This window comes from Phocoena sinus, chromosome 13 (genome assembly GCF_008692025.1).
Source record: "Phocoena sinus isolate mPhoSin1 chromosome 13, mPhoSin1.pri, whole genome shotgun sequence".
NCBI lineage: Eukaryota > Metazoa > Chordata > Mammalia > Artiodactyla > Phocoenidae > Phocoena > Phocoena sinus.
Genome location: NC_045775.1, coordinates 58,578,483 through 58,594,237, shown reverse-complemented (window position 1 = coordinate 58,594,237; position 15,755 = coordinate 58,578,483). Strand labels below are relative to the sequence as shown.

Sequence of the window (15,755 nt, the reverse complement as noted above, 5' to 3'; positions counted from 1 at the left end):
AGGGCAGCTCACAGAGGGCCCCCCACACTTGCTGAAGAGGCAGCCCTGGAAGCCGTGGGAAACAGCAGGCCCCCGCATGGCTGCCTCCCTGGAGATGGTCAGTAGGGGTCCAAACACCATTGTGTACACCCGACACACACTCACACCCACACCCACACACTCACCCCCACACACTCATACACTCACCCCCCACACACACTCATACACACACTAACCCCCACACACACTCACTCACTCACACACGCACACACTCTCACCCACACACTCGCACACCACACTCACCCACATGCACCCACACGCACACTCTCACACACACGCACCCACATGCACACACTCACACCCACATCCACACACACCCCCAACACACTTGCAGACCATCAGCCTGTCTAGTTATCAGACTGTGGGAAGACAGCCCTCCTAGAAGAAAATTAAGTCTTTTAACTTCAGAACCTCCAGGCCCACTTTCTTTACCTCTTTTCTCTTTTCCTTGTCAAAGGCAAACTGACCTCTTCTTTGAAACACCCACCATTCAGGGGGGTGGGGAAATTTAAAAATCTTTCCACTCTCAAAACCTGGCATTTAGACTTCAGGATAAATTTATCCTGTGATTACTCTCCTGGATTTTTTTTTTAATTCTCAGTTTCTTTTTTAACTTGGGCTTAAAAAACTTTGCTCCACCCCCAACCCCCCAAAAGGTAATGAGATGTGAGACTGAGGACAGCCAAGGGGCTTTCTCTGTGCATCCAGAATTCAGTCACACGGGCCTTCCCAGGCCGCTTGCCCTGAGACACATTTACACAACCTAATTCAAAGAAATACCTAAAGTTGTTCCCTGAATACCTGTCTCCAGACCCAGGAACTGAGCAGGTTTAATTTCCCCATGTTCTATAGCTCATAGAAATTTATTGTTTGACAAGTGAGCCTTTCAGTGTAAAAAAGCAAACTCTGCTTCACAAAGGGATTTAGCACACGTAGCTACGTCTTTTGCAGGAAGAAGCAAAAATGCGGTCTCTGTAGCATATGAAGAAGAGAGAGAGAGCTGGCTTTCTGTTTCTTCTTGAGGCTTGCAAGTTCTACACTGTGAATCCACCTGACTAGGCTGCCTTTCCAGGGCCGCCCTTCTGGTGTTCATTCTGGAGCTTGCGTGTCTCGGGAATGTGGAGAGCAGTTGTCTCTTGTGGGCCTGTGTCTCCATCCATTGCAACACTTCACCAGCCCCCTCGGCCTATCTTTGCATAACAGGAAGCCAAGCATAAAAACAAGAAGCATGCAGAATTGTGAGTGCTTCCGACTAAACACTGCTTGGAACTGCCTCTTCCTCAGCACATGGTGTAGTGGAGATTTGGCAATCGGGTGGCGCACACACCCCGAGGTCCACACTGTGGCCCCGTAACTGTATCCAAGCTAACTGGCTTCCCAGATATGGATGGAAGGAAGGACTTTGCATCATTAACACAGTAAGCTAGAAGAACTATTGACCCTTCCACTGTCAAAGCCAGTCATTTGCTCCAGGTAAGGGGTTTTGCTTAGTCACTAGCATTCATAAATATGTAGTGCATTAGAATGCTTGAAGTATTTATATTTTATAAGTCCAACTAAAATCTGTGGCTCTAGTAACTCACAGCAGTGACCCAACCAGGCCATTGCCTAAGGGCTGGCCCCGATAGTCAAGCACTGGGCCTTGATGAAGCTACAAGCTATTAACCAGCCTACAGATGTCACTCCAGTCTGTTCCCGAGGCCCTCTCTGGTCCTCGGGAATAGTGATTGTTAACCGTACAGTTCTAATAAGAGTGTGAACAATGAACAGTTGTTGCAGTGGAATGGGCCTGGCATACAAGTCATAATAGGTTTCTCTTACTCTACAATCTGATAAAAAGATTCTTTTTTTATTAATTTTTATTGGAGTATAGTTGCTTTACAATGTTGCATTGCTTTCTGCTGTACAGTAAAATGAATCAGCTATATATATATATATATATCTCCACTCATTTTTGGATTTCCTTCCCCTTTAGGTCACCACAGAACACCAAGTAGAGTCCCCTGTGCTATACAGTAGGTTCTCATTAGTTATCTATTTTATACATAATAGTGTATATATGTCAATCCCAACCTCCCAATTCATCCCACCCCGCTCCCTGCCTTATTATCCATGTTTGTTCGCTACGTCTATGTCTCTATTTCTGCTTTGCAAAGAAGTTCATCTGTATCATTTTTCTACAATCTGATAAAAGATTCTATTAAAAATGGAGGCCATTAGATTATGGATGGAGGACAGAGGACACGCATAAATTATTAATTAGTTTCATAGGTGTGATTAGGAAATAGAATGCCCATATTTTCAAAGATGCATACTTAAGCATGGGGAATAAAATTACACAGTGTCTGGGATTGGCTTTAAAATATCTCAGCAAAGAAAAGAGAAACAAAGGAATAAAGCAGATGTGACAAATTCTTCATAATTTTGAATTTCAGTAATGGATATACATGGCATTTCATTATATTTATTCTCTATGTTGGTGTTTGAAATGTATGTATAATAAAAAATCTTTTTCAAGATTCTACTAGGCCTTAAAAAATAAATTCTTTTAGGCTTAAGATTTTTTCACACATCAGCTATTGCCCTGAACTTCAACTTGCTGGTTTTCCCAGGCCTGCATTTCCAGACCTGTTAGTTATTCCTCTGAGCACAGTGAAGTGATGTTACACAGATGTTCTACCACACACGTACACATTCCCCCGCCCCGGACAGATCCAGCCCCTCCGTTGCCCCCGCACTGTCACTTTATCAGTTAATGAAGGGGAAGAACTGAGGGACTCCTGATGCTTCCAGTTATGGATAATATTTCCTGTAAAGTCAGCTTTTACTCAAACTGTTAATGGTGGTGATGGTCTGTCTGTGTACATGTACACACACACAGACGCGCACACGCGCACGCACACACACACACACACACACACACACACACATATAATTCCCCAGGGTCACAGAAGGAGCTTAAAAAAACAGCTGTTGCAAGGAAGGCAAAGAGACTTGCTAGACAATTCCTTCTGACCGGAAGTAACGTCTGGGACATCAGAGGCCTAGTTCAAGATCAATGGAAAGAATAGAATGACTGATTATCAGCGTTTACAATGACAAAGTTGGCGGAAGCGCTGGTTCATAGGCTATTGGGGCCTGGTAGATGGCCAACACTGGATGATAGTCTCCCCTCCAGCCCTGTAGCAAGCAGGCAGGCAGGCAGCCTAGAGCAGTGGAAGGCGTATCTGACTGGGCATCAAGAGACCCAGATTCAAGTTCCAGCTCAGACACAAACCAGCTGTGTAACTCTCAGGGCCTTTCTGAGTCTTCATTTCTTCATTTGTAAAATAAAAGGATGGAAATAAACCATCCTGAATGCTTTTCCAACTCTAAATTAAAAAAAAAATTTTTCAACTCTGAATTTTTTTGATTGACCTATCAAACATCTTTCAGCCAATATTTTGTGCTGTAATCCTGTTTTTAATGTGCAACATGTCTAACTTAATTTGCCAACTCAGGCAAGAATCCAGTTCCATATCAAGGTCACAGGTCTGTAGTGATACATTTATGTAATTGATTAAGAAAAATGAATTTGGCAAAAGACATAATCTTGGTGATTTTAATCAAACACAGATGGTTTGACACGTCCTGGTTAGAGTGTGAATTTCGGTATTAGGCTAAAGAAGATCCCCTGAGAAGTCCCAGTAATAATACAGGGTAGGAGGTACAAAGACAAAAGCCACTGTAACTATTACTCAAGGGCTGACAATTAAACAGGCTGCGTGATTGATTTATTCTGGGGTGATATCTTAGCTCCCAAATATTACAGACCCCATCATCTTTCTGGATGCATCTCTCCAGCTTTTTGTTTGTTTGTTTGTTTTGTTTTGTTTTTGCGGTACCCGGGCCTCTCACTGTTGTGGCCTCTCCCGTTGCGGAGCACAGGCTCTGGACGCGCAGGCTCGGCGGCCATGGCTCACAGGCCCAGCCGCTCCGCGGCATGTGGGATCTTCCTGGACCGGGGCATAAACCGTGTCCCCTGCATCGGCAGGCGGACTCTCAACCACTGCGCCACCAGGGAAGCCCCATCTCTCTAACTTTAAACCAGGCTTTACATACCAATATCTGCAAATACATCCATGCCTTTTTGACCAAGAAGCCTTCTACTAATTTAGTTGAGATAATAATGAATGTATCTTAAATTTATTTACAAAGGTATTCACTGCAGCATTGTTGCTTGAAAAATGTAAACAAGTAAATGTCCAACAACATGGAATCAGTTGAACGAAGTATGGTATACTCATAAAGTAAAATACTATATACCATTAAAGTTGATGCTTTCCTGAGTTATAATGACGTGGAAAAAAAAATAATAATGACATGGAAAACATTGAATTTATGTAGTTAGGTTAAAAACTGCTTCCTCCAATATACACAGGATGACTCCATTTTGTTAAAAATACACACACACACACTATAGTGTAAGAAAGTCATAAATACATGTGTGGTATAGCACAGAAAAACATAATGCAAGATTCACACCAGACTGGTGTAGGGTTATAGGTTATTTTCCTGATAGGTGGGATTGTGGGTAATTTTTATGTCTTCTCATGCTGTCATTTTTTCGTAAAGGGAACAAAAGTTATTTGTAAAATCTCTACGTCAGCTTTTTCTTCAATGATCTACAGGCTGTCTCCTAAATTAAAAAATGTAAAACTTAACATGAGTCAAGAAAGAACTGACTGAGAGGAATCAGTCCCAACGTTAGGAAGAATTTTCGTAATCTAAACCAAAGTGAATTCCAAAAGTTTTCAAATAGAGCATTTCAGAAGCTAGCTATGCTCTCTTGGGCAAATCACCCTTCCCTGCCTGATGGGATTACTTACCAGCAGGATACAATATATAAATGTCCTTTATGAAATATACAGTAGGTATAGGTTTGCTTATTATTATTGTCATTTACAAGAATAATTTTTGCAGATCTTAGTTTCTGCATATATAAAAAGAGGTTGTTGAACAGGATGTTTGCTAAGGTCCTTCTAGACCCCAAATTCTTCTACTCTTTGTATATGAGCAGTTTCTACTAATACCATAATGTGCTCAGAGTGTCGAATTAGAGAAAAGGCGAGCAGAGCAGACTCATTATTTAGGAAAGAAAATAAGCGAGAATGTGCTCAGCGAGGGAGGGAGATCAGTATAGTTTGGAGGGTCAGCCCAGACATCACAGAAACCATAGAACCATAACAAGTTCTTTGGGGCTGAGAAAGGGCAGGGCTTGGGGAAAGAGAAGAGTCAGCAGAAAGGCTTGAGGGAGCACAAGGGGGTGCTCTGGGGGAGCCCAGGAAGGAAGGAGCCCCTGAAATTCTGGACGGTTTGACCCCATGGTGTAACAGCCCCATTTCCAAATTTCCATCAAAATGACCAGAGAATGACTTCAGTGATAACAATGGGAAATGGGAAATGAAAGTAAAAGTAAGGAAGCATGCTGTCTGTGAGCTATTTGTGGAGAGGAGGATTTCTGTGAGCTGGAGGCTAGGCAGGACCAAACTGAAAGAGCCGACCAACCCACAGTTCAGTGTCTGTGGAGGAGAAATTGTCCACGAGAGTGGGATGGTCCCGCAAAGAATCTGCACCACCTCCTAGAGGGGGCCAGCAGCACTCGATGTGGGGAACGGAGGGAGGCCCCCAGAGCACAAAGGCCTGGCTGGGCATGCTGTGCTATCTCCAGCTTACCCCAGGGGCTGAAAGTCCCGCCAGCAAAGCAAGGGGTGGGAGGGCCTGTCTTGCTATCTCCTAACCTGGGCCATTGAACCAGTGAGAGCAGGGAAGACTTTTCCAACTGACCTGGGGCTTCGCCAAGGAGAAAAAGAAAGAAATTCTCCATGAACAGAGCCTCACTCCCTAAACTGAATGCTTCTTAAAAAGTTACAGGTACGCTTACCATGCCACCCAGCAATTCCACTTCTAGGAATCTCCTCACGAGAAGTGAAAGCACACGTCCACAGATTTCTTGTATGCAAGTGTTTCCAGCAGTGTTATTCATAATGGTCAAACTGGAAACGATCTAGAGTCCATCAGCTGCTGGATGGATGAACACAAAGTGCATAGCTGTGCAACGCAACACTGCCCCCAAATAAAAAGGAATGAAGTAACCCTCAAGAACCGTATGCAAGTGAAAGACACTGAATGCAAAAGACAGCATACTGCAAATCCATGGAAGAAGAGTACCCGGAAAAGTCAACATTATAGAGACAGAAAGCAGATGGGAGGTTGCCTGGAGCTGAGGGTAAAAGTAGAGATTGGCCGCAAATGGGCAGGAGGGAACTTTCTGGAAAGATGAAAGTCTTCTAAAACTGAATTGTGGTAATTGCTGTACAACGGCCAATTCCTCACTCATTTTATAAAGACCATTTAAAATAGATCATAAACTTCACAGAGTGAGAGATTTGCCTGTTTTTCCACTCAGGTAGCCCAAGTGTCTAGAATACTCCAAGAATGAGGATATTTCAATGTTAGGAAAACTATTCAATGGTTTATTACAGCAATAGGTAAAAGAATTGAAAAGCCATATGTTTTCAAAACATTGTGAATTTACATTTGATGAATTTCAATATCGATTGATATTGCAAAATTAATTATCAAGAATAGAATACTTTCTTAGGTGGTAAGGAGTGTCTATCTCAAACCAATGAGAGGTAGCTGAAAGAATGCTCTATGTTGCTGAAAATTCAACTACTGAAAAACTCTTCAAGAAAACTTCAAGAAAAAGTTCTTAGGAGCAAGGCCAAGTGTTTGGTGTTTAGCTGTGTAAGGAAAAGTGATGAAGGTGAGAGTTTCAAAGAAACACAAAATGACACAACAGAAAATTTCTGACACTTCTACTATGGCATATACTCAAGAGCTGTGGAATGTGTTAACATTTCCATTGCTGTGACATTTTACAATTCCTTTGAAATTTTTTTGAGGATTCACAGAAGAAATCATTCTAAAATTCATGAAACTTAACCCAATAGAAAAAAAAAAATCAATGTCAAGGTCTTGCTTAGAGCTACTGATGTGGGAAAATCACTGAGATTTTACTTCTTCATAAAATATTATTATTTACCAGCATTTCTATCCATTTCAGGCTATGCTTCACGGTACTTGAGTGAGGCTTCGCAGGAGGCAGAATTTCCCCTGTGACTCTGCCGCTGACATCCTGCAGTTCTGTTTCCTCTTCAAAGCTGTCAAACTTTATCAGCTGTCTGAAAAAAATGCTCTAGGGGTTTTCCCTATTATCGCCCAAGGTCCTCAAAAAAATGTTAGGATTTCTTCTGAAAGCATCTGTCTGAAGTGTGGGCTTCTTCGACAGGCAGACACAGACCTTCGCCCTGATCCTTCTCTCTGTGGCTGGCCACCCCTTGACAGTCCTCCCAGCCTCTGCACCACATCACTTGGTGCCCACAGAAGATCTATGATAATGATGATCTAAAAGAACATCATTCTTCTTTCTTTTTCCTTTATCCATTTGTTTGCTTTTAGCCGATGGCCACTGAAAGACAAACTAAGCCTTGAAGTCGTAGGTGCAGAACCTGAAGAAGCAGGAAGCCCAGATGGACAAACAGGAAGCGGAAGATGGGGAACCATGCATGGGTGACTCGGTGATTGATACCGTGACAGGCAGGATTTGCCCCACTTCCAAGTCCCACTGGTCTGGCGCATCTTATAGCATAAAAGACCTTTTCAAGGTGAAAAATCACTTATGTTTTCATGAGGTTTTGTTGAAAGGGAATCATTTCACTCAACTCAGTGTATGCACTAAATGGAGATACAATAACCGACATGTTTTATAATGAACTTGCATGGGGTACAATCAGGAAAGAAGTAGTAAACCTCTTAATGTGGAATTTAAAACATGGAAGAAAGGATTTATTCGTGTGCTCAAAAATGGATCATACATTTTTCTCCTTCAACTCCTTATCTCCGCCCTTCCCCTCTCTCCTTCACTTTTCTGGCATTTCCTTAATTGTATCAACTGTGAAATGTGAGGACTTCAAATCCAACCTAAGAGAAGTGGAAGGAAGCTGTACTCAGACTTAAAAATAGCCCCAGAAAACATCTGTTCCTTTGAATATATTGAAAGATATTTCAAAATACGAATAGGCAAACATAGCTAATTAATTCACTTGAACGTTAAATCCCATTGATATACAGTGTGAGTTTTGTTATACGAGGGATGGATGTATGTTGGGGGATGAATTTCCATAATGCCATTTCTACTTGCATAATTTTGAGAAAGAGGCTTCACAATGACATTCTGGAGTGTTTGGCCATAAAAATAGCACTGACCATTCCAATCTCCAGCACTTTCCCCTGCATGATAAAAAATACTTTGGAAAATGTGACTTCTGTGATCTCCGGGAGGAGGCCTGGAAAGGGAGGGCCGAGGGTTCGGAGTGGCACAGGAAATCTGTGTTTGTAACGCTTAAGTGTGTGGGTGTGTTCACGTGGGCAGGGCTGGAGAGGAAATATGAAAGAAAATGTTTGCAAACCATTGCAGGCAGGAGCTGAATGAGAGACTCAGAGAGTCTATAAAATTTACAAAACATATTTGATATCCATGGATTGTCCTGGGTTGGGATTATTACAAACTACTCTTGACACCGAAAGCACTATCTATAAGAGAAAAAGTTGATATTGGTTTTTGTCAGAATTAAAACCTTTGCTCTTTGAAAGGCACTGAGAGAATGAAAAGCAAGCCACAGATTGGGAAAAAATATTTGCAAACCACATATCTGACAAAGGAATTGTACCCAGAATATAAAAAGAATTCTTAAAACTCAACTATAAGTAAACAAACAAACCAATTTTTTAAATGGGCAAACTATTGAACAGATACTTCACTAAATGAAAAGATGCCAAACATCATCAACTATCAGGAAACCATTAAGTAAAACCACAATGAGATACCTTTACAATCATATTAGAGTGACTGAAATAAAATTTAAAGACAAACTAACAGTACTAAGGACTGGTAAGGATGAGAAGCAACCGGAACTTTCAAACACGGCTGGTGGGAATACAAAATGGTACAGCTACTTTGGGAAATAATGTGACAGTTTCTTACAAAGTTAAGCATTCACTTACAATATGACCCAGCGGTCTCACTACTCAAAATTTACCAAAGAGAAATGAGACATTATATTCACACCAAAACCTGTAAGCACATATTTATAGCACGTGATTCTAACTTCTAAAAATCAGAAGCAAACCCAGTGTCTTTCAACTGATGAATGGCCACATCCATACAATAGAATAGCACTCAGCAATAAAAAGGACGAAACTATTGATACAAGCAGGAGCATGGATGAATCTCAAATGCATTCTGCTGTCTAAAAGAAATCCTATACAATTCCATTTATACGATATTTAGGACAAAGTAAAACTATAGGGATGGAGAACAGATGAGGGTTTGCCCAGGGTTGGCCAAGAGGGGTTGGCTAAAAAGAGACGGTGCTTGGACCTGTCTATATCTCGATTGTGTTGGTTATCACATGACTCTGGGCATTTGCCAAAACTCATACAACTGCAGACCAAAGTAAATACATTTTACTAGATGTCAATTTCAAAACAAGTTTTTCATCTGCCCTCATTTGTTGCATGTTTGTTACACAGAACCACCTGACATTCTCACTTCCTCCTGACCTTCAAAAGTTTCCATAGCTAATATAAGTTCTTTCTTTTTTTTTGAATATCAAATGCTGACTTTCTTTCTCTTTTTTTTAACATCTTTATTGGAGTATAATTGCTTTACAGTGGTGTGCTAGCCTCTGCCCTACAACAAAGTGAATCAGCTATACACATACATCCCCATATCTCCTCCCTCTTGCATCTCCCTCCCACCCTCCCTATTCCACCCCTCTAGGTGGTCACAAAGCACCGAGTTGATCTCCCTGTGCTATGCGGCTGCTTCCCACTAGCTATCTATTTTACGTTTGGTAGTGTATATAAGTCCATGCCACTCTCTCACTTTGTCTCAGCATACCCTTCCCCCTCCCCACGTCCTCAAGTCCATTCTCTACATCTGCGTCTTTATTCCTGTCCTGCCCCTAGATTCTTAAGAACCATTTTTTTCTTTTAGATTCCATATATATGTGTTAGCATACGGTATTTGTTTTTCTCTTTCTGACTTACTTCATTCTGTATGACAGACTCTAGGTCTATCTACCTCACTACAAATAACTCAATTTCGTTTCTTTATATGGCTGAGTAATATTCCATTGTATATATGTGCTACATCTTCTTTATCCATTCATCTGTCGATGGACATTTAGGATGCGTCCATGTCGTGGCTATTGTAAATAGTGCTGCAAGGAACATTGTGGTACGTGACTCTTTTTGAATTATGGTTTTCTCAGGGTTTATGCCTAGTAGTGGCATTGCTGGGTCGTATGGTAGCTCTATTTTTAGTTTTTGGAGGAACCTCCTTACTGTTCTCCATAGTGGCTGTATCAATTTACATTCCCACCAACAGTGCAAGAGTGTTCCCTTTTCTCCACACCCTCGTCAGCACTTATTGTTTGCAGATTTTTTGATGATGGCCATTCTGACTGGTGTGAGGTGATACCTCCTTGTAGTATTAATTTTCATTTCTCTAAGCAGTGATGTTGAGCATCCTTTCATGTGTTTGTTGGCAATCTGTGTATCTTCTTTGGAGAAATGTCTATTTATGTCTTCTGCCCATTTTTGGATTGGGTTGTTTGTTAGAAGTTCTGAATGGAAAAAAGGAAAGTGACTTCTACCATGCCACAGTGACTTGGATTAGGTGAGTGGCCTCAAAAAAACATGGAAATGTAGGGAAGACCAAAATATTAAGCTAAATCTCCCCAGATGGTAAGAAAGCAGGGAGGGCGGATGGTACCCCTTCAAAGGCTGGCCTACCTCATGGCATGCTGTCCCACCTCATGGCATGCTGTCCCCAGCAACGAGCCCACACTCCTGCGAAGAAAGTCTGACCATGATCCTCACCCAGATGACTAATTTAGGTGTCTCAGACTAATAAGGGAACCCGGCCAGGGGTGTTTCCTCCCATCAACACGGTCTCTGAATTCCAGTTCTTCCGGGTTTTAGTACAAGGGAAAGCACAATGATAGGTAAGTTGGTGGTGTTAAATACCCTGAAAAGGAGTTCTTTGGTGGGAAGTAGTAGAAAGCCCACTGGGTAGTGTTCAGGAGACTTAATTATCCAGGCCTGGTTCTGCTGCTAACTTGCTGTGTTCATATTTGAGCAGTCTACATAGTGCATGTTTGATCATTGTCTTACCAGACTTTTTTTTTGGCTGAAAAAAACAGACTCTGAATCAAGCTGGTTTAATACAGATAGATAACAGATACTTAGATAGATAGATCAACACATACATACATACATACATGGACCAATAATTAGATCAACCAATTGTTCTTAACTGGGGACATTTTGACCCCCAAGGGATATTTGGCAATGTCTAGAGATATTTTGGTTGTCACAACTAGGAGGGTTGCTACTGCCATGAGGTGGAGAAGTCCAAGGTTGCTGCTAAATACCCTACCGTGCACAGGGCAGCTGCCACAGCAAACTGTTGTCTGGCCCAAAATGACAACAGTGTTGAGGCTGAGAAACCCTGATGTAAGTATGGACACACACATACATGTATAAACATAATGATGTATGTGCATGTGTGTATAATTTTTTAAAAAGAAAATATTCTTCAAAAAACTAAGATAACTTTGGGGAAAAGATCCTGGCTCAGGATGATTAGAAATCAAGGTAGATTTTGCAAGTTTTGAGCTCTTAGAGTTCAAGGCCCTTCCTCTTAGTGTCCTACGATTTGCAAGGCTCAGTTCTAAATGCCCGTTCTCTGTGAACCTCAGGCTGTGAGAAAACAAGCTAGTTGCAAGCTTGAGTCAGCTCTGTCCAAGGACAGGCTTGCAAAGGCCAAGCCTGTGTCCACCCATGGAGATGGGTTGGAAGCCAAGAGGGGGAGCTGGGAAAACAGCCCCAAAGAGGCTATTAAATGTATCTGTAAAGGGATGATAAGGCCACCTACCCTCTAGAAGCCTACCATTAAATAAATGACCGTGGGCCACGGGTCTCTTGGAAGCAGAAATGGCAGGTCTCTCCTTGAAATGGAATTCATAATCTCCCTTTTCTTCCCTTTTTACCTTGAAGAACAGTTTGCGGTTGTTATGCAACTACAAAACAAATAGAACCGTAACTTATGTTCCCCAGTTTGCATAGCTGATTCCATGAACTTTAATAAGTTTTGCTTACTTATGTCAGTCCCAAGTTTTACCCCCTTAGAGCTGTCAGGATATGAAGGGTAATTTTGCCACCTGAAGTTTATAAGGACCGAGTGAGATAACGGAAAGTACAGTAAATCCCTGTCCCAACACAGTCAGTGGGGGCCAAAATCAGTCATCTACAGCATAAGGTCACGTTATTTTGAAGCTAATGAAATGGCAGGGCGACCTTGAACCTGCTCAGTTGCCCAAGGCAGCTCCAAAGGTCCAGGTGGACCGACAGGCCTGACCCAGCCGCGTCTGAGTGTGCTGCCCTCTGGTGGCCATAGTCAGCTTTAGCTTACACATCAAGGACCAGAATGCGGTCCAGAATGCCGGGACCAGCAGGTCAGAAACAAGAAGCAATTCTAAGAATTTCCCAGTTAGTTGTCACCCATGTATTGTCCCAGGCCAGGAACAGTGGGCCAGGAAAGGCTGTAGACTAGAGAATCATGTAGCACTTTCCCTCTACTCAGCTTTCTCTCCCTCCACTCTCTTACACACGACACCCAGAAAATACCCTTGGACAGGACAGAGGATGGACCCATTGCCCACCACACTGTGTCTAATTATCACAGGGTTCCTTACTGGGGGTGGGGTGCGGGGAGTGGTTTGTTGCTTGGAAACGTAAAACAGTGGTCTTAGCCTTTGTATAGACCCTTTTGAGAGTCTGCACGTACACATATAATTTTTCATACAATCTTGGGAGGGTTGTGCATTTACTGAAGCCAGTCCAGGACACAGAGGAAAGAACACTGGATACAGGCCTGACAGACATGTTTGTTGGGTAATACATGTATGATGACAAGCCACTCTGAAGCCATTTGGAACAGAAAGGGAAAAGATCAGGGGTAGGCAAGAGAGAAGGAAGAGAAAATCTATGCCAATTGGAGGATAATAAGCCCTTTCCTGTCCAAGCCACTCTGAAGCCATTTGGAACAGAAAGGGAAAAGATCAGGGGTAGGCAAGAGAGAAGGAAGAGAAAATCTACGCCAATTGGAGGATAATAAGCCCTTTACTGTCCTCTAGAACGTGCCAAATGTCTGTATGGCTCCTTAGACATATTTATCTATGCTGTGTATCCCCACCTTCTCTTTTCACCCTTAATTCTGGGTTCCTGTTTTACACACCTGAGTTTTTTCTCATCCCCCTGTGCTTTCTGGCCAGAGTCGCTGGCAGGCTGGCAGTGAGGCTTGAGTTGGGAGTGAGGAGACCGGTTGGGATTAAGCCGACATCCCCACCTCACCGAGTGAGTATTACAAGCACTACCCTGTCTCTGGGCTCTGAATGGGGATGAACATCTCTCAATCCCTTTGGGGCTGGAATGAGACACTGTGAAGAGATGAAAAACATGGAAAGAGAATTTGTCTTTAGATTTCGGAGTCTACAGTGTTATGCCAAAAATAAGTCCTTCTAGGCTACCCCACAAGCAATTCATGCTTAGAGCTGGTGAAATAGTGTCAGTTGGCCACACCCACAGCAGCAGAACCCAAACTTCGCCAGATACCAAGATGGGACCCCTTGCCACTTACATCAGTGTCTCTGCTAGTTGGAATTTAGCAGCCAAGTTTGAGAACCAATGATTTAGAGGAGGGGTAGGGAAGGTTCAGCTCAAGAACCTGATGCCATCTTCATGTGATTCTCTTGAGCCCTGGGGAGATGGCTCTGATAGATGAAACTGTCAACACATGCAGGCACCGGGGAGCTCGGGGAGAATAAGTTAAGGACCGTGAAAACTGGAGGCTGGATAATGGTTAAGAAGCTCGTAGTAATCTGGAGATAAGACAAGAGGGTGGATCTGAGATACAGGTAAGAGAATTAGTAGGACTGATGTGCTCTCCTTGGGGAAGGAAGGGGTCCTGGTCAAGAGGTCAAGGTCAGGCTCAACAATCACCCCATTCTTGGGACACAAGGTAGGAAAACATCAAGGTTGACTCTATAATTTGTGGCCCCCAGTACAAAGTAAAAATGTGGGGCTCCTTGTTCAAAAATAATTAAGACTTTCAAGAGCCTCTAACCAAGTGCGGGGACCCTGCGTGGTTGCCCAGGTCGCACACCCAAGCACCAGCACTGAGAAGATCTTGGCCACTTTAGGAGTGGACGATACAGGGGGTGTGTGGAGAGAGAACCTAGAAATGAAAGGCCACTGGGTGATGACTCTGTCTCTTTGAAGGACTCACAGAAGGCTAGCTGGGGTTATTGTAGGAGGTAGATTTCCTGTTTGTTATTGTAGATTTTCCTGTTTGTCGGTGAATTTCTTGTAAATATTTGAACGGCAGGATTGCCCTGAGGGCTCTGGTTTGCTATTGGCTACTGGGGAGTCAATGGCACCAGGGACTGTGGAGATGCATTTGGTGGAGGAGTCTGTGGAATGTACCATTCTGGGAGTAGAAGATGATAAGGGTTGTGTGCAAACTGCAATGGTGACATATGAAAACTTACCCATCCAAGTTCAGTTTGGGAAGTAGGAATTGCCTTTTAAGGATTTAAGCGTTTATCGAATATTTGGAGGAGCTCAAAGAGCAGACTTCAGGCACCAGGGCAAAACAGACCTGATCCCCTCAGAGACAGATCACCTCTGGGGAAATTCCACAAGTAAGGTCCCCCCGCAGAGGCTGCCGCCACTGCCCCCCATGCCGGAGACCCCACAGAGTGGGTGCTGGAGCTGCAATGCCCAGGAGCCTCACGGGTTCCCATCTTGTTTGCCAGCAATAACCAAGGAGACACAGGGAGATGCCTGCCCTTCACTTCTACGGTCCAGATCGCATACCAGTGAACTGACCCGGCAGAACGTCATCTATTTCTAGAATCCTGGCTACGAGGGAGTCTGAGAAATCTTGGTGTGAGTTTTTCAGTCTCTCCAAAGAAAGGAAAGGTCGAAGGACGTTTCAGCGAAATAGTCCAGGGTTACAAGCATAGCCGGTTTTGTCATCCCTAATTGAGAGCAGGATAACTTTCTGAATCCGTAGCTGATGAGTTCAGTTTGACTGCTGGTTGTTGAAAGCCAACCTGCAGGGCTTTGAAGGGCATCCTCCCCTACAGCAAGACCTGTCTTCCACTCACCTCACCTGCTGCACCCTCTTTCCCTCCCTCTGCCTTTGCTGGGTCCCTCTCCCACCCTCTGTCTTTCCTCCTTTCTCCTCTCCATTGCTCCCCCTCGCTCTTCATCTTAGCTACCCACCCAGACTAGCTGACCACACTGATGTACAACTTTAATATTTCCATTTCCTGAGAAAAGCTGCTTTGCGCCTCTTAGGAGCTCCCTGGATACCCTAACCCTAACCCTAGCGCTAACCAATATCCAGTTAAAGAGGGGGAGGCAGGGCTTCCCTGGTGGCGCAGTGGTTGAGAGTCCGCCTGCCGATGCAGGGGACACGTATTCGTGTCCCGGTCCGAGAAGATCCCACATGCCGCGGAGCAGCTGGGACCGTGAGCCAT

General features: G+C 43.4%; 1 protein-coding gene and 1 long non-coding RNA gene across 4 annotated transcripts in view; one reads left to right on the top strand and one right to left on the bottom strand.

Annotated features, from left to right (window-relative positions):
• Positions 1-15,755, bottom strand: part of ARHGAP25 (Rho GTPase activating protein 25) — an 86,878-nt gene that overhangs the window by 55,582 nt on the left and 15,541 nt on the right. The window lies entirely within an intron of this gene.
• Positions 1,192-15,737, top strand: LOC116764448. Of its 2 annotated transcripts, XR_004352886.1 has the most exons (5): positions 1,192-1,512; positions 2,015-2,054; positions 13,485-13,566; positions 13,967-14,126; positions 15,027-15,737. It is a non-coding gene; the product is annotated as an uncharacterized LOC116764448 (long non-coding RNA). The 2 variants fall into 2 exon arrangements; XR_004352885.1 differs by having other exon boundaries at positions 13,485-14,126.